This window comes from Neovison vison, chromosome 2, assembly GCF_020171115.1.
Source record: "Neovison vison isolate M4711 chromosome 2, ASM_NN_V1, whole genome shotgun sequence".
Taxonomy (NCBI): domain Eukaryota; kingdom Metazoa; phylum Chordata; class Mammalia; order Carnivora; family Mustelidae; genus Neogale; species Neogale vison.
The window spans coordinates 198795730-198815997 of NC_058092.1; positions in this window are offsets into that span (position 1 = coordinate 198795730).

The following is a 20268-nucleotide window of genomic DNA, read 5'->3' on the forward strand; positions in this document are numbered from 1 at the left end:
CTTCTCACATCTGGGCCCCGAGACTCTCACCTTGGAGAAGGCAGAAGTCTTCCCCCTCCCCAAAGGACAGCCCTTCCACCAGAGCCCCATGCCCAGTAGTCTTGCATCTCTCTGCCACCTGCCAGCGTCACCCCCAATGAACTTGCTTTCTTCCACCTCATATGCACTCAGGTCTATCTGTTCTAAACACGTAACCACACATATGCACAAATCCATGCCTCCACTAATGCTTGGAGCAGCCAGCGCACTCCCTGCTTCTCCTGGAGTCAGACATGAGAGTGCTGTTTCCATGCACTGACATCAGCACTCTGCTGCTCCTGGTTGGTCTTCATGGTATTGAATGGTGTTCCAAATCCTGGGTCCATCCAGTCCTAAGGGTGCTCAGCCTCTTTTGTGTATCCCCCCTTTCTAAATTGGGTTTCAGCCATTTGTGTTCATGAGAATCTTAACCACCATAATTTTCCACTTTCAGACTTTTGGGTAAACTGCTGGGCCCAGCATGGTCCACCTAGGATGCAGGCACACCATTCCTTTCTCAAGTGCCCTATCCCAGCCTTGTGCTCAGAACCCTACTCATGTGCTCTCTTGTCTCAGACCCACCAAGGGAGAAAAACCCCTCCACTGAAAACATCGATACTTCGATGCTGCCCATCCCTTCCTTCCTGTGTCTGATCTGTCTCCTATCCACCCCTCCTCCCACACTGAACCAGGGCAGAGAGTGATACACAACACAGGTCACTGTTCATAAAGGATCTGCACATCTGCTCCATACAATCCTAGGAGTCCTCACATATAGCACATTCTTCAAAAATCAAATAGCATGGAGGGAAGCATTCAGAACAGCTCTAGGTCAGGGCTTAGAGTGGTGGAGTTGGTCTAGCAACATATCATCTGCCAATGTCAGTGAATCCAGGGCTCAGAGAAGGCTAGGGAGCCAGATCTGGGAGTCAGGGTGCACAATGAGTGGACCTCAAGCCAGCGCAGCCTGCACTCCATTGGCCTTTCCAATGTGGCTTCAGGGAATACTTCAGCTTCCTGGCTGTCCCTGAGACTCTGCTCTTCATGTCTGCCATGGGGGATCCAATCAGTGCTTACCTGTCTGAGGAGAGCTCCATAAGGGTGTGGCCCTGTGTGGAGTAGGTAATGAAGGACATCCGCATTTTCAAGCTAGGGAGGAAGCATGTGCTTGTGAGAAGACATCAACACAGGCTCAAAATGATGCCAATAAAGCTAAAAAAAAAAAAAAAAAACCACGTCCCCCCCCCCAAAAAAAAGTTTCACTGCAGCCAGTGAGAGGCAGTCTATGTCAGTTTCTACAGTTCCCACTATAACTCTTCTGATTTCAGGTCCATTTCCCAAGCACTGGAAGTTCCCACAAATGTAGTGAAAAACTTTGAGGCTGGTAAGATGTGTCACCTCCTCAGAATAGAATGCCAAGATGGCATCCTGCTCCCTTCTTACATTCTTAAAGAATGTATTTCCACACGCACATGCACATACACACACAAAGAGGCATATGCACAACATATCACAAGGAGATAAACACCTTCACATTCCTGCATGCGGGGCTCGCCCTGTCCTCTCTTCTACTTTAACATTCTTTGGACCTTCATTCCCTTCCCTCCTAACTCCTTCTTCATCTCCTTCTCTTGCCAAAGAAATTATTCTCTTTCTTGAAAGCCATTTATATACATCCCTTCCTTTCCATCCTCTGGCTACTGTCTTCTGGTCTGTAGACCCTCAGTATCATAGAGCTAAATAGTTATAATACGTCCCTAGCTGAGCTCTTTATTTGCTCTTGGCTCTTGTTCCAACTAATTTTATCCACTTAGTAACAGACTTCTTTTCATGAAGCACATCCTTGATCATGTGAGACCCCTACTCAAGAATCCTATACTTTCTATAGGAAGTAGGAATTTCCAGGAGGAAATTCAAGCCCTGTGGCTTGGCATTAAGAGCCCCTATACACTTGGTTCCAAGTTGACTGGTCCAGCCTCATCTTCAAGTCTTCTCCTGACTAAACCTATTCTACCACCAAACAGACCATTTCTTCCACAAGACATCTTGTTAATGGTTCCTGTTACTTTGGCTTTCCCCATTCTTCAAGGTCTAGTTCAAATTTCCACATATTCTAGGTAATTATCCTTGACTTTTTCCTCTAGGAATTCTTGCTTTTACCTTTATATTGCCATGTAAAACTTTTGTCCCTTTCTCTTGGCCATTGGTATCATTTAACCAGGTGTTCAGTTACTGAACTACTGGTCAGTGTGCTTTAACTTCCTTTCCAAGCTGGTAAGGTTCTCAGAAGCAGACTATGTCTCCTTTAATTTCGCCTCTCAGGCAAGAGCCAGCAAAATCTGCCGAGAAGCAATGGAAAATTTGACTTTCCCTCTTTCCTGTTTCAGAACACCATTGTGAACACTGTGCTTTTGGCCTGAGGGACTCCCATTTCCACTGAATCTAAGCAGCTGTGTATCTTCCTGGCAGAGGAAAATACCCTGCAGCATGGAGAGCCTTACTTTGGAAACTTCTTCACCGCATCATCCACAAATGTGTAAATGTCCTTCCAATTGTTGTTCACGCTCTCTGACCTAAAAACAAAGACTTGAGTCAGACAGAAGAGGCATATACATTAGGTGGGAAGTTTCTGCCCAATACCTCCCATAGCTCCTTTAGCAAGTCCTCCTTATCCCACATAACTGAAGTCTGCCACGCACCCTTGGTGACCTCTTTAGGTCACCCTGGTGGTGATTTTCATCAGTGTGAATGGTGGGAATGTTGAATAACCAGACCCATATGCTTGGGACCATGTGAGTTCCAGGGAGGAAGGACTTTGGGTGGCAAACCAGGATGGTTGGTTTGGTTATGGTAGGTGGTTACAGTAGGTGGACAAGAAATGAAGGAGGATACATTTGCTGGAAAACACATTCTGATTCTGACATATTAGCTCTCTTGGTTCCACATTTTCCTTTGGAATAGCTATTAACAGCTGTATGCTCCCCATCTATTCTTTAAAGTTGTAGAGTGGCGTGCAAGGCAGGGCTTTTGGCACCACATTCTATTATATACCTTTTTGAACCAACAGATCCAGCCTCAGAAGGTAGCCCAAGCCAGTCCTGTAATCCTCTGCTGGATTCTGGATTCTTGGGTATCAGGATACCCTTACATACTCCTTAGATTGGGGATCCATTTATAAGCCTAAGTCTGACCTGCCAACCATCCCTCATGACACACACAAATTCTGCTCACACCTTCATGGTTTCCAGCACTCACAGAGCAGGAAGAGACATTCACAATAGGGGACTACACCTCAGGCCAGGAAGGATGTGCTACTCAGACAATTTTATTTTCATCCATTCTTCAAAGCTGAGGCATAAAGAAACCAGTTCTGTGGAGGGATTCTTGCCAAAGTGGTGGGTCCAGTTACTGGCCAGAGTCAGTGAAGGACTACAGAATAAGGACCACTGGGATGGGGGTGTAACAGAACACCAGGTGCAGGATAACATCAGGCAGTGGAGAGCAATGGGGTGCTGTCCATGGTGCTGAAAATGCTCTAGGCTTGGTAACTAATACCACCAGGGAACTGGAGGCTTAAGGCTTGTCATAATTTCCTCCAAGTAGGAACTGCATTACAACCACATAAGAGGGGTCAGGTGTCTGATAGCCATTTGTATGTCTTGATTGGAGAAGTGTCTGTTCATATCTTCTGCCCATTTTTTGATGTGTTTGTCTGTTTCGTGTGGGTTGAGTTTGAGGAGTTCATTATAGATCCTGGATATCAACCTTTTGTCTGTACTGTCATTTGCAAATATCTTCTCCCATTCCGTGGGTTGCCTCTTTGTTTTTTTGACTGTTTCCTTTGCTGTGCAGAAGCTTTTGATTTTGATGAAGTCCCAGAAGTTTATTTTCGCTTTTGTTTCCTTTGCCTTTGGAGACGTATCTTGAAAGAAGTTGCTGTGGCTGATATCAAAGAGATTATTGCCTATGTTCTCCTCTAAGATTCTGATGGATTCCTGTCTCACGTTGAGGTCTTTTATCCATTTTGAGTTGATCTTTGTGTACGGTGTAAGAGAATGGTCGAGTTTCATTCTTCTACATATAGCTGTCCAGTTTTCCCAGCACCATTTATTGAAGAGACTGTCTTTTTTCCACTGTATATTTTTTCCTGTTTTGTCAAAGATTAATTGACCATAGAGTTGAGGGTCCATATCAGGGCTCTCCACTCTGTTCCACTGGTCTATGTGTCTGTTTTTATGCCAGTACCATGCTGTCTTGGTGATCACAGCTTTGTAATAAAGCTTGAAATCAGGTAAGGTGATGCCGCCAGCTTTATTTTTGTTTTTCAACATTTCCTTAGTGATTCGGGGTCTCTTCTGATTCCATACAAATTTTAGGATTATTTGCTCCAGCTCTTTGAAGAATGCCAGTGGAATTTTGATCGGAATGGCATTAAAAGTATAGATTGCTCTAGGCAGTATAGACATTTTAACAATGTTTATTCTTCCGATCCAAGAGCATGGAATGGTCTTCCATCTTTTTGTGTCTTCTTCAATTTCTTTCATGAGTGTTCTATAGTTCCTCAAGTACAGATCCTTTACCTCTTTAGTTAGGTTTATTCCAAGGTATCTTATGGTTCTTGGTGCTATAGTAAATGGAATCGATTCTCTAATTTCCCTTTCTGTATTTTCATTGTTAGTGTATAAGAAAGCCACTGATTTCTGCACATTGACTTTGTATCCTGCCACGTTGCTGAATTGCTGTATGAGTTCTAGTAGTTTGGGGGTGGAGTCTTTTGGGTTTTCCATATAAAGAATCATGTCATCTGCGAAGAGAGAGTTTGACTTCTTCATTACCAATTTGGATACCTTTTATTTCTCTCTGTTGTCTGATTGCTGTTGCTAGGACTTTGGATATTTACCCCAAAGATACAGATGTCGTGAAAAGAAGGGCCATCTGTACCCCAATGTTTATAGCAGCAATGGCCACGGTCGCCAAACTATGGAAAGAACCAAGATGCCCTTCAATGGATGAATGGATAAGGAAGATGTGGTCCATATACACTATGGAGTATTATGCCTCCATCAGAAAGGATGAATACCCAACTTTTGTAGCAACATGGACGGGACTGGAAGAGATTCTGCTGAGTGAAATAAGTCAATCAGAGAGAGTCAATTATCATATGGCTTCACTTATTTGTGGAGCATAACAAATAGCATGGAGGACAAGGGGCGTTAGAGAGGAGTAGGGAATTTGGGTAAATTGGAAGGGGAGGTGAACCATGAGAGACTATGGACTCTGAAAAACAGTCTGAGGGGTTTGAAGTGGCGGGGGGGTGGGAGGTTGGGGTACCAGGTGGTGGGTATTATAGAGGGCATGGCTTGCATGAGCACTGGGTGTGGTGAAAAAATAATGAATACTGTTTTTCTGAAAATAAATAAATTGGAAAAAAAAAGAGGGGTCAGGTGGAGCAAGTGACCTAGAGAGATGATTAAAAGTGCTCTGTCTTCCCCCAGACTTTGCTTGGAAGAAGGGTTCCCGGGGCACCTGGGTGGCTCAGTGGGTTAAGCCTCTGCCTTTGGCTCAGGTCATGATCTCACGGTCCTGGAATCGAGCCCTGCATCAGGCTCTATGCCCAGCAGGGAGCCTGTTTTCCCCTCTCTCTCTGCCTACTGCTCTGCCTACTTATGACTTCTTTCTCTGTGAAATAAATAAATTAAAAAAAAAAAGGAAGAAGGGTTCCTATATTCCTGGGTAGAGAGCAAGGAGTGGTATAAGTACTGCCTGCTAACTGATTCTACCATTGGAACTCTGTGAGCTCCTAAAGGAGGGCATGTGATGTGATGAGCACTGGGTGTTACATGTAACTAATGAATCAGAGAACGCTATGTCAAAAACTAATGATGTGCTATCTGTTGGCTAACTGAATTTAAACTAAAAACAAACAAACAAAAAACCCAAAAACAAGAAAGAAAGGGAGGGGAAGGAGGGAGGAAGGAATGGCATCATTTAAGGATCCAGCTTTGCTAACTTTGGTTGCAGATGAGGAGAAATGTAATGTCTCTTTCTACTGATGTCCAGTATTTATATTAAAAAAATCTATGTATAAATGGACCTATACAATTCAAACCCCTGTTGTTCAAAGGTCAGCTGTAGCTGTCTTTTTCTATCTGACCCTTCTATTATCCAGAAATTCTTGAGTATTTTTGTTTTACATGACAATATAGGTATTTGCATAAGTTCAATGAAAATTTGTTCTTGTTACAGGACAAAATTGGGCAACTGCTTAGTCTGGTTTCTTAGCCTAAAAAGGCTTTTAAAAATGTAATCTAAGTTATGACAAGGTTTAAGAAAACAACATGGATTTTATAAAGGCAATAAATTCCCTTATCTATCACCAAAGCTTTAACTGGAATGTTGTATTTGAGATTATATGCTAAATCACTATTCTTGCTCTACTTAGGAAAATAACCATACCCAGTTTAATAGGATTAGACATGTTTTGCAAACAGATTAGTCTTACTATGATAGTTTCTGGTAGAAATTGGAGGAATTGTAGAGATAAAAAGTATTTTCAGTAGAAATATAACACACCCTGATGGGTATCAGATTTTAGACCTGTTCACTGACTTTGAATGTTGTTATCTACTTGTAAAATTAAATGGATTCTAAATTATTGTTTTTCTCCAATATCTGTCTCCAACTCTCCAAACTAATGGTTTCAATTTTCTTCCACCTTTATATTAGGAATTACCAAGAACAAAAACTGCCCTTTTCCCAAAGCCCTGCAAACTGAGCTGGATAACTTGATATGAAACTTCATAGAAATTAACACAATGACTCATGCACAGATAATTTTTGTGTCTCTTGCTATGTGGGCCACTCAGAACATTTACTTGAGGACCCAGTAACATCACCAGAGACCATCAATTTATAGAAGATGCTTTGAACCAACATCTAGGAGCCCAAAGACTAGAAGTCTTCTCATCTGGCTTCTCTCTGAATTTAGAACCTTATGAAGAGTCTGCTTCAATCATTGACTGTTTTCACTGAAATGCCTCGAATTAAATACCTGATTGCCGACATGGTATAAGTCAAACTTTGGAAGTGCACCTACAATACCATCTCCTGAAATGAGACATCACTGTTTAACTGAACTGACCTATTCTCAAGACTGAGGGATGCGTTCAATGGGAGGAAACAAACTACCAAATCAACTTCTAGACTGAAAATTCTTGAGGAAATTTCAAAGTGTGCCTGTTTTAAGGATTATTTCAAGCTGTTAAGGTGGTTTTATTTATTTATTTGACAGAGAGAGAGAGAGAGGGAACACAAGCAGAGGGAGTGGAAGAGGGAGAAGCAGGCACCTCGCTGAGTAGGCAGCCTGATGTGGGGCTCGATCCTAGGACCCTGGGATCATGACCTAGCTGAAGGCAAACGAGTTAAGGTGGTTTTAGATACAAGACTCAGGCTAACAATGAGGAGTCTCTGACATAGCAATTACTTCCTGCTGTAATTATTTCAACACTGATATTATGCACATTAAAATATGAGAAATTAATAAACAAGCCACTTAACTAAACAGGTGGATGTCTCTTCTGGTATATTCTTTGATTTATTTGATACCAACTGGTTTTATTCATGTATGCGCTGGCTAAGGAGCATTCTTCAGTTTCTTACTAGTGTCCTCCTGATAGTCAGCATGGTAGTCTCCCTGGTGTGCTATATTCTCTCAAGAGTCTTAAATATATGTCTGCAACCATCATCAGTACGTCAGATGGTCTCAGTGCACTTGGAGAAACAAAAAAGATGAACAGATAAATAGCAAAAACAATTCTTCCAATGTATCTGACATCATTACCTCAAGCTTAATGACAAGACAAGAACAATTTAACCCTAATGGTAACTAAGAGTGGCACTAATATCAATTTTTAAAATTTAAATTCAATTAGCCAAGGTAAGCTCATTGTTTGTCTTTGACATAATGTTCAATGATTCATTAGTTGAATATAACACCCAGTGCTCATCATACTGAATTGTTGATCAGTCTCTCCTATATGAGAGGATGACCAAAAGGGGGGAATTATTAAAGTGTTAACACAAAGAGCCATTGTACTGAGGTGGCTCTAATGCCTTGAAAGCATACATATGCACACCAAACACAAGTAGAGAAACAGGCTTTCCCAAATAAGGCAACTGCATAAACTATAATTATTCAAATAATTTCTTTGATTTTCTTCCACATCTTCTCTATATAAAACTCCTATCAGTGGAGTGTCCCTAACAACTGGGCTTTTGAGCTTCCTGATTCAAATCTATGCACACTCAAATCCTTAAAAATTATAAAGTGCCTCAGTTTATCTTTTAACACCAGGGAAGGTTGCTGTGAGCTCCTCTCCCATCCCCAATGCACCCACAGTGACAATGTCTAGAATTCCAATGTCCTTAGAATGAATGGATCTTGAAGCTCTGCTTCTCCCCTCTACAACAGCTTCTCTTTCCACATCCATACCACACAGGCAGGAGCTGTCTTGGGGGTCAGTCCATCCATTCTCCTTTCACGGGACACATCTGCCCTGGGATCCTACCCATTTTTCCCTAGCCTTGCAGGCCTCCTGGGAACTCCCAAGACCTTCCCCTTTTCACTACAGCTGTTACTTCCATCCTTCACTCTTTCTTACCCATGCTCCCCAAGGAAGCCAACTGGCTCTAACAAAAACATATATCTGATCCATCTCTCGTCTGATAAGAGCCCTCCTTCCATGGACTCCCAGTTACCCTTAAGGTGAAGTACACACCTCCTCCTTTAGCTTAAGTTTAAGTACCACTCCCACCCCCATCAGCCTGTCTTCTTCCTTCGCCCTCTTTCTCCTTACACTTGGATCCTCTGGGATCCCCTGAGAGCCTCAATGCTCAGGTCTTTGCAAAGTCCACTCCCTCTGCCTGGAGCTCCCTGGCCTTCACATAACAATAAGGCAGGCACATTGGAACAGTCACTCATTTTCATCCTTTTCAGTCTAATGAATGACCACATAAATAAGGAACACAATGAATAAACTGGAAGCAAACCTTCAAGACCTTCCTACAGGTGACAGATTCTTTTTATATTTAAGATGAGCACAGGTATTCTCAGAAATTTACCCAGCCTTGAAGTCTTTGAAATGGGCTTTGGAATCAGACATTTTGGAGTGTCAGTTCTGGTTCCATGTCTCTCTCTTTGAGGGATCTGAATCAGGCAATGCCAAACCTATGGCCTAATTCCCTGCCCTGAGAAGCCTCCCTCCCTCATCAATAAAATAGGGATAATTACATTTATCTACAGTTGTGAGGAAGATTCAGTGATGAAGCTGTTTTCCTACCATACTCTTACTCCCAGTCTAGAGCCATACTTGGTCTCCCCCATCCAATCTGTCTGGATTCCTATGAACTCTAGTTTCAAATTAAATGTAGAATCTGGCCATTTATCATTATCACCCCTACCTTATTGGTCTATACCATTATCAGGTCATCTGTGGACCTCTGCACCAGCTCCTCACTGCTGTCTTTGTGTCCACAAACTATGATCCTTTTAGAACAGGTTCTAATCACTTACTTCTTCTGCTCAAAAACATGGCCCCCACACCAAACCTCCTCATAGTCCTATCAGCCCTGCCTTTCCTGACCACCTCTTTAGAATGCCTTCTCATTCCCCCACCTCACACCTTGTTTGGGAGAGAGGAGAAGAGACCAACACCTATTGTTTAATGTTGTGCAGCAAACTAGCTTAAATGACACTGAGAAAATCACTTGACTCTCCAGAATCTGTTGCATTACCCCAAATTGAAAAATAGATCTTGCTCCTCCAAGCAGGAGGAGGCTTAAAGTGGTCAACACATTGCCTGGCATACAAAAAGTGCTCAATTAATATTGTTTTATATTCTACCTGTGCCAAGAGCCCTTCATATCCATTGCAGGGTTGGACAGTGACCACACTGGGCATAATAGCAGAAAGAGAGGTATGGACTGGGGCACTGTAACAGGATGGCACCAGAGGGAGCCCTTTGGACTCAATGCCATTCTCTGCAAAAACTGACAGAAAGGGAAATTTCATTTCCTCACAATTCCCATCCATACCCCAGCTCCAATGCCCAAGTGAGAAACCACCATCTCTTTGGGCTATGCCAGGTACCAATGAGGCACAATCTGCTCAGGACAACTCAGAAATCCCTCCATGGGACAGTGTGAAGGGACTTATTCAGTGGGCACAGTAGCTTCCAGCTCTGCTGGCTTTCCTTAAATGCTAGTGGACCCATACATCTCCCCAGTCAGTAGCCTCCATGGAGAATAGAAGGAATCAGAGGCAGTACAGCCTAAGATGCTGCAATCAGGGCATGCAGGAAGCTACTTCAAACCTCTAGATGCCTCCCACCTTTCTAGGAGATCAAAAATGCAAATGCATTCCCTACTCTACATCCCAGGATGCTTTTTCCCCCCAGTATGGCTTTGAGAATGACAAAAGTGCAGTAAAATGGACTCTGGAAATAAAAAAGTGCTTTAACATTTTATTGACAGTCATGTTACTGTTACTGTAGATTTAGTAAAGTTCATTCTCAACCTATTAGAGAAATTGAAAATGGAACCAAGGTAATGTTTGCAATCTCTCCAAGCATGATGATCCACCTTCTTTCCTTCTTAAGGGCCACAAATTTTCTAATGCATAGCACAGCTGCCTAGGACAAAACCTGGTCAGATCAAACTGTTCTGAAAGTGCACACTTTCAGAAAAGTGGTCTCCAAGTTGTCAAAGAAAGAAGGAAAACACTTAGCAGCAGGAAAGCAAAGAACTTCCCAATCAGTGATACTATAAGAATGCCCAATGGAAGCAACATGTCAGTCTCTGTGGTCCTATAAAAACAGAACTCATTTGGGTAAAAAACAACAGACAAAAGCCCAGACCCATAGATAGCTTCTAACAAGTGCTGAGGAGGAGCTTCTAGCAATCACCTCCCCTCCGACTGTTTAAGGGCATTCACATTACAGAACCAGGCCATGCTGATGGAGGGACTGGGAGCCACCCAGAAACTCTATGGTGGCCTTTTTTCCTTTCTAAAAGGAAGAGTCTCAGGGAACAAATTCTTGGGGCTTTCCTTCTATCTCAGGAATAAGGTGCTTAAAGAGGGTTTTATGTTAGGTCTGTCAAGAATTTTACCACCTCCCCTTTCCCAGAGGCTGGGGTCTCCTTGAACACCTTCATGCCAGCAGTGACCATGGGGTCAGAAGTGCCCTGAGGGGCACCCCAGATCAGGGTGGGAGGGCTGCTTACGTGTCCAGGATAAAGTAGAGATCAAAGGCACCCTCGCAGGTTTTCACCTTCTCTGTCTTGCTCCTGTAGTACCTGGTGCCCTGGTGGGAGTTTCTTCAGCCTGGGAGGTGGTGCAGGAAGCTCCCTGTGCTCAGCAATGGAGGTGGCAGCAGCAGGAGCAGGAACAGGGAAAGTGCAAGGCCTGGGATGCAGATGCTGCTGCTCCCTATTTTCTTAGCTGTCCCTGAGGCTCCACTCTCTCCTGGAGCAGAAGTGGGATTAGTGCTGGCCATGCCCAACCACCACAGGCCTCTGCCTCACCCACTGTCTCCCTGCAACCCCTGTGCCCTGAGGCCTTGTCCCCTCCAGCCCTTTCCCTAAGATGCTCTGAGAGCCCCACCTGGTACCTGCCCTTTGGGCAGAAGAGGCCAATGGCTGGCTCTGGGAAGATGGCCCCACTGCCTTAGTGGCCCTTCCCCCGCCCCACAGAGGCAGAATTCTCTGTGATGTCCCTTATGATGGACAGGAGGGTTGGCATGGTGCCTTTGTGACCTGCAGCTCTGCTCAGTGTTCTGCCTGTTGACAACCCCATGTGGGAGTCATGGGATCTTTGAATGGGGGATAACATGAGGCTGCCATTTTTCCCTTATCCCAAACCCTCTAGATGGCCATTCAAATCCTCAAGACCCTGCCCTTTTATAACTCAAAGCAGGCAGCTGAGGTGGTTTAGATGAGGACATCCCTGTGGGTGAGAAGGTCCAGGAACCGGGAGACTAGAGTACAATAATAGTCATTGGTGTGAACACCCATGGACATAGAAGGATCTAGAAGGTCAAGAAGGTTTGTGCAAGCATTCCAAAGTCCTTTGTGAATGAGGGACACTCCAGTTAGGTACTGCTGTGTAACAAACCACCACAATGTAGTGACATACAAGAGAACCATTTCCTATGTGCACAGGTTCTGTGGATCAGAAATGCAGAGAAGGCTGAGAGGGGATGGTTTGCCTGTGCTTCATGGAAAAAACACAGGCATGGACAACTCTGAGTCAAAAGTGATGGCAAAAAGTCAGTAAGCAACGTAAAAAGCATTTAGAAATTCATTAACTGATTTTAATTTCTTCATTTTTTATATACACAAAACAAGAATGATATATACTAAATATCCTTCTAAGTTTAAAATAGAACTTCCAATGTTTATTGTATAAAAATTACAAGTGATAAAAAGGCAGTTTTGTTTTCTTTTTTTGGAGTGGTATTTAAAACCACGGAACATCTTTTTTTATTAATTATTTTTATTAACATATAATGTATTATTTGCCCCAGGGGTTACAGGTCTGAATCGTCAGGCTTACACACTTCACAGCACTCACCATATCACATATCCTCCCCAATGTCCATAACCCCACCACCCTCACCATACCCTCCCCAGCAACCCTCAGTTTGTTTTGTGAGATAAAGAGTCTCTTATGGTTTGTCTCTCACTTGATCCTGTAAGGGTCTGCCCCTTCCAGAGGAACTTGCTTGTGGACCCTGAATGTAAGGGTGGGGCAGACTGAGTGGAGACATCCAATCAGTAAGCCGTATGTATATCCACTGGGAAAATTGGAATTCAATTGGCCACCTGTGTAGGGGCGGGGCTTAACCACCCCCATAAAGGTTACTCTGCCAGGCTGTCAAAGGGGGGCTGCTGCAGGAGAGCAGCGGCTGCTGCAGGAGGGATGGAGTCGGCGGAGAGCAGTGAAGTCCGCGGAGAGCGGTGAAGTCGGCGGAGAGCGGTGAAGTCAGCGGAGAGCGGTGAAGCGGTGCGGAGAGCGGTGGAAGTCGGTGGAGAGCAGGGGAGTCAACGGTGAAAAGAAGAGCTGTAACAGCTCTTGTAAGAGCTACAACCGCGTTTGCAGTCTCCAGCCTCCCGCCGGCCCCAAGCCGCCGCCTGCAGCTTCCAGCCTCCGGCGGCGGCCCCGAGCGCCGCCGCCTGCAGCCTCCAGCCTCCGGCGGCGGCCCCGAGTGCCGCCGCCTGCAGCTTCCAGCCTCCAGCCTCCAGTCTCCGGCGGCGGCCCCGAGCGCTGCCGCCTGCAGCCTCCAGCCTCCGGCGGCGGCCCCGAGTGCCGCCGCCTGCAGCTTCCAGCTTCCGGCGGCGGCCCTGAGCGCCGCCGCCTGCAGCCTCCAGCCTGCAGCCTCCGGCGGCGGCCCCGAGCGCCGCCGCCTGCAGCCTCCAGCCTCCGGCTGCGGCCCCGAGCACCGCCGCCTGCAGCCTCCGGCGGCGGCCCCGAGCGCCGCCGCCTGCCGCCTCCAGCCTCCAGCCTCCAGCGGCGGCCCAGCAGTCCAGTTGTCAGCGGTCCCTCGACGCCTGCGGTCCTGAGACATCTGCGGTCCAGTTGTCAGCGGTCCCTCGACGCCTGCGGTCCTGATGCCTACAGACCCTAGATGCCAGCAGTCGGTCCTGACACCTGCAGCCCCTAGATGCCAGCGGTCTGGAGGCGTAAGCAGCCCTGAGATGCCAATGGCCCCTAGACACCAGCAGCCTCGCTGCAAAATGCCTCGCCACCCCGAACCACAAGTGGCCTTGTCCGCAGTGGTGGCTTCCTCCGGGTGGAAGCCTGGTCAGAGTAGCATCGTGGGGAGCAGAGTCTGTGTCATCTGGGTTGTCCTCCTTGTCATTGTTGCTTCTTCATCATTGGGAGTGGCCTCATCCAGGAAATGGTCTTGTCCAGAACAGCCTCTTCTTGGGAGCGGCCTTGTCCGGGGAGCAACTTCATTGAGCAGTGGCCTTGTCTTGGGAGTGGCCTCTTCTTGGGAACGGCTCCAATCATGGAGCGGCCTCATCTGCGGAGCAGCAGCGTCATCTAGAGCGGCCTCGTCCAGAGTGGCCTTCTTGGAAGTGACCTTGTTGAGTTCATCGTCACCGCCTTTTCGTAAGAGGTAGCTCTGACCGGTAGTTTGATTCCTGATGCTTGGCGCGAAATAAAGTTTTGCTTGACCTTCGCTTTGTATCAGTCTCGTTCCTTTGATCACGGACCCTAACAATCCCATCTTGTTTCATTTTTCCCTTCTCTACCCTCCAAACCCCCCACTCTGCCTCTCAAATTCCTCATATCAGGGAGATCATATGATAATTGTTTTTCTCTGATTGACTTATTTCACTCAGCATAATACTCTCTAGTTCCATCCACACTGTAAATGGCAAGATTTCATTTCTTTTGATGGCTGCATAGTATTCCATTGTGTATGTATATATATATATACACATACATGCGGTATGTATATATATATATATATACATACCACATCTTCTTTATCCATTCATCTGTTAACGGACTTCTAGGTTCTTTCCATACTTTGGCTATTGTGGACATTGCTTCTATAAACATTCGGGTATATGTGCCCCCTCAGATCACTATGTTTGTATCTTTAGGGTAAATATCCAGTAGTGCGATTGCTGAGTCATAGGGTAGCTCTATTTTCAACTTTTTGAGGAAACTCCATGCTGTTTTCCAGAGTGGTTGCACCAGCTTGAATTCCCACCAACAGTGTAGGAGGGTTCCCCTTTCTCCGCATCCTCTCCAACATCTGTCCTTTCCTGACTTGTTAATTTTAGCCATTCTGACTGGTGTGAGGTGGTATCTCATTGTGGTTTTGACTTGTATTTCCCTTATGATGAGTGATGTTGAGCATTTTTTGATGTGTCTGTTGGCCATCTGGATGTCTTCTTTGCAGAAATGTCTTTTCATGTCCTCTGCCCATTTCTTGATTGGAGTATTTGTTCTTTGGGTGTTAAGTTTGATAAGTTCTTTATAGATTTTGGATACTAGCCCTTTATCTGATATGTCCTTTGAGGATATCTTCTCCCACTCTGCATTTGTCTTTTGGTTTTTTTGACTGTTTCCTTTGCTGTGCAAAAGAACTGTTGGGACTTGATGAAGTCCCAATAGTTCATTTTAGCCCTTGCTTCTCTTGCCTTTGGCGATAAAACCATGGGATATCTTAAAGGGTATTCTGGAATTGATAAGATTGGTATGCATCTGTCATTAGTGTAGTAGCTTTGTTTCACATCCTTCATGGCACTTGGTATTGTCACACTTTTTCATGCGTATCTATTGATTAGACATCTCATTGTTGTCTTAATTTGCATTTCCATAATTCCTGATGGAACTGTTTTTCTGCTCAAGAGATTTGGGGTCATTCATTTTTCTTTGTTTACGAACTGCTTGTTCTTACTGTACCTTCTCTGATTCAGGTATTCATACTTTTTATACTGATTCCTTATACATTTTGGATATAAATCCTTTATCAGTTGTTGCAGGTATTTTCTTTTGGCCTGTAGCTTATTTTTCACTTTTTTTTTCAGGATTTTGTATTGTAATTAAGTGATTTTTTTTTCTGTTAAAGTGAGACACACTGTATCTTAAAAGTTTTAAAGATTTTACTTCACACTGAAGTTTTTAATCCAACAGTAATTCATTAAGTGTGATTTGTGCCAGGGATCTAACTTCATGTTTTCTCATATGTATGTCTCAATACCATCCTTTTCGATTTATTGACTGTTCTGTTTTCTTCTGAATGATTTGCATGTCACCTCTGATGTGTTGCAAGTCCCATGCAGGTATGGATGTGGATCTGTGCTCTCTTATCCATTCCGTGCATCTGTCTACTGGTTTATATCGATAGTGTGAACACCACACTATCTCAATTATTATAGTGTGGATGTTTGTATTATTTTTCCTTGCTGACCCTTCCTCTCATAGAGAAGGACTGTGCTTCCCTACCACATTCAGGACAGGCTTGGACTTGATTCCACCAGTGAAATGTTAACAGAAGTACATGTGCCACTTCTGGACAGACACTTTAAGAATCTAGATATGATTCAGGTGGACCCAACAGCAATCCCAATGGTAGTGCCCTCCTGGGAATCTGAGGTGGTTGTGTATATGTGGGAGAGTGAGAAACATGGGTAGAAAATAATATTTATGCCTTTAAGCTGATCAGATTGGGGGGTTGTTATCAGAAGACAGCCTGGCCAAGTATGATACACACAGGGCATCGGTTATTAATCTAGCATACAGAGGTCTACAGCAAGTCCTAGCTGGGGCAAGATAAATCAGCTACCTTATTTTTCTTATAGCCATGTAAATCTTAGAATCAGATCATCAATTCTCCACTCCCCCAAACCCTCTTAATATTTGATTACAATAACATTAAATATATAGATACATTTGAAAGGATTTGAAATTGTCATCTAGCCTCACCTATTGGTGAACATGGCAATAGCTCTGGTTGGTCTTTTTTAACGCTTTCATAGAAACTTCCCTATGAACAGTTTAAACTATTTAGCCACATGCCTTTCTATACTGTATATATACCAATATATGTCTGCTTATGTACATGCATATGTATATACACATATATTTACATACATATACATATAGCTGCTATTATAAATGGCATTTTAAAAAATACAGTTTTTAAACTGTTAATTGGTGTTGTGGACACATTTATTAATTTATTGATTATTCATCTAACTTGCTAAACTCTTTTATTCTAAAATATATCTGTAGAGCCATTTGGGTTTCTATAAAAGACAAAAAACATGGTGCTGACTAGTTCTCTAATGACATGTTGACTAGAAGATGTGATAGAGGCATTCTTGATTTTAGAAAGAATACTTCTTTTGGTGGACATCTTCTAACAAATTAGGCAGTTTCACTACTCTTCTTAGTTTGCTACAAATCATTAATGAGTTATCTAAGTTCTTTTTCTGACCGTTTTGTGATGGATTTAATTTTTCCAGTAATTTATTAATATGATTAACTACATTAATGTGTACAAAACCAATTTTAATATTTTATTAATAAGCCCAACTTGGCCATGATTTCTGTAAATACTGCTAGATTGAGTTTAATATTCATTTAGAATTTTTTTAATCTATGTATATGGGAGAGGCAGATCTGTAATTTCCTATTTTTGTGCTGTCCTAACTCGTTTGTTAGGTAATAATAGCCTCAGAAAATGTGCTTAGTGTGTTTTTACTTTTCTTTCCAAGATCTTGGAAATACTTTCAATGTGATCCTAACAATCTGCTCCATGTATATTTGGTATAATATCATCTGTGTCTGGTGTTTTCTTTGTGAGAATTTTTTAAACTACTGGTATCATTTATTTAATGTTTCCTGGACATTATATATTATTATATATTATATATATTATATATTCTTGATTTGTGTTCCCCAACCTCAATTCATATTACGAAGCTCTAATAATGTGACTATTATTTAATTATATATCTAATATATAATGTCACATTACAGTCACATAGTATACTCTATAGTATTAGGAGGTGATTCACGTTAAAGGAGGTCATTAGAAATTGGCTCTCATCCTATAGGTCTGGTTTCATAAGAGGAGGAACTTTTTTTTGTGGTACTTTGTTATGGCAGTCTGAGCAGACGAACACACTGGCTTATTTTGTGCTTATATTTCTTTTATCAGTAATTTAGGTACCCTTTTTTCCTAGGAATTTGGAATTTGTTCCATGTATTGGCATAAAGTTGTTCAGAATATGTCTGAGTTTTCTATTTCAGCTCTATCTGTAGTATATCTTTTTAATTGCTAATATTACTCATATCTTTTCTTAGCCTATGCATTCACAACAGGGAGCATATTGTCCCAAGAGGGTGAAAATATTTCTTATGGTTTTTTTTTTACAAAGCACAGTACATAAAGAAATATACCGTAAATTCTTGGTACTAAGATTTCATGGGGGTCTATAAGGAAAAAAAATTTTTTAAAGCTCCTGGGGGAGGTTATAATCATCATCATAATCATCATTGAGAAGCGCTGACTTATTTTATAATCAATTTCATTAGAATATTATCTATAGTAATAATCTTTTCAAGTAACTTTTGGCTTTGTTTTACTACTTTACTATTTTTTGGTGTTTATTTTTTCTCTAAAATATTCTCCCTTTCATTTTTGTATTCTTTTTCAAATACTTTTAGGTTAATTATCAACTCATTTATTTTTCACCATTTTTCCCCCATAACATAACCATCTTTGGCCACAAATTTTCCTCTAAGCTTCTCTTTCACTAAAGCTATATAAATACTCACATTAGGGATTTGATGTCTCATTTCCAGATTCACCAAAAGAAAAGTTTTGCTTTGTGGATCTTCTAATGTATGTTCTGAATCTGCTTCCCCCCTACCCCAGATTTACAATAAAACTTTTTTTTTTTTTTGACGATCTTATTCGTTTAATAGATGCTCCACAACCTGGGGAAAAGCACTAACCTGTCCCCTTCTGTCCCTGCATCCCCTGCCCTCCACGGGCATCCAGAAAACTGACTCAGTGACTGAAGGAAGGAAGGAGCAGGGACTCAGGGCTGTTCTCTCTTCCAGTCCGTCAAGGATCTCCTTTCCTCAGTCTAATCTGCTCTGCACTCCCTCTGCGCTCCAACAATGGGACCCTCACGTCTGGCTGCCATTGCAACCATTCTGGTGACCTGATACACTTCTCCCATCTCTTCTCACCTGTCACTTCGAGCTCATTCGAGTCCTGTCATGAATGTCCCCCCTCAGTAGCCCAGCGGTCCCTTCCGCCGCCCAGCGGTTCGTCCCACCTCCGTGGGTACTTAAGTTCCCCGACACCTTTGCTTTCTGTGAGGTCGCAGAACTCACCGTGGTCTGGCGCAGTGCTGCCATCTCCCTGCAGAGGAGTCCCCGAAGCAGAGGGACAGTTCCACCGAAGTTTGGGAGATTCTCGCGGCGATGCAGAGATGCAGTGGGCTCCGCGGCTCAGCGGGCAGGAGGAAGAATTGCCCGGACTCCGGGAGTAGGGGGCGGGGTCCCCGCACTAACACCCGAGCCACAACCTGGGACCCCGGGCCCCACGGAGAAGTCGCGGCGTCTAGGGCGGGTGAGCAGCGGCTGGGACGGCTCCGCCGTGGCCTAGGCGCCACCTCCCCAGGCACTCTGTGGGGTGGCCCGCATCGGGACGCTCCCCTTCAGCCCCGCTGCTGCGAGGCGTGGGCGGACGCCGAGACCCCTGGAGGCAAATCGGGGTTTGCGGTGCGGAGCGCGGGAAGCCTGCAAGCCGCTCCCCTCAGAGCGGGTTGCGTCGACTCGCAGGCCCCTCCCGGAAGGGGCCTTGGGGGTGGGCTGCCCGAGGCCCCGCCCCGGAGGCGGGAGCAGTCCGGGAGGGCGGGGTCCCGCCGGCCCCCGGGGTTCGCGCGCTAGGTTCCCACTCGCGTGTGGTGCGGTGCGACCTAGAAGCGGTCGCGGCTGCCAGCGCCTCTCCAGCGCCCAGCGCCGCGGAAAAGCCGAGGTGAGACGCGCTGTCCTGCCCCCGGGACGGGCTGCGAGTGGACGTGGGGGGTGCGTTTCATCCCACTTCTGCTGGCCTTTCCCCAGGGCATAGTGAGCAGTTCTGCCCTCGACTGCCCGGTTTTTTCCTCCCCTCCCGCGCCAGCGTCCTTCACCGCGCGCGCCCCCCCTTTTTTCTCCCCGTGCCCCCCAGTCCCTGCCTTCTGCCTCTGTCTTTTGTCTCCTTGTCTCTTCCTGTTTTTCTCCGTCGTCTATCTCACTTTTTCTTGTCTTTCTCTTCTTCATTACCTACTTTCCCTGTCCTACCCCTTCTCTTTTTCTTTCTCTTGGTCTTTCCCTTCGCCACCCCCCCCACCCCCGCCCCAGGAATTTTGCCTTTTGATTTTTTTTTTTTTCTCCTAGGATGACTTTTGAGTCTGCTGTTCTTTTCATCCATCCATTTATCCATCCACCCATCCTCTCATCCTGGGTTTCTCTGTTATACTCGGAGCTTGCACTGGGCACTAGGGTAATAATGGTGCCTCTGTTCCAGATCCTTTCTCCAACAGACTCTATCCAAAGATTTGGGCATTCAGCGCCTGTTTTGGGAAAAATACATAAATGATCTAGTTATAAATATCTGAAGTTTAGGGTGAGCTGGAAGAAAATAGTTGGTTTTAGAGACAAGGCATTGAATG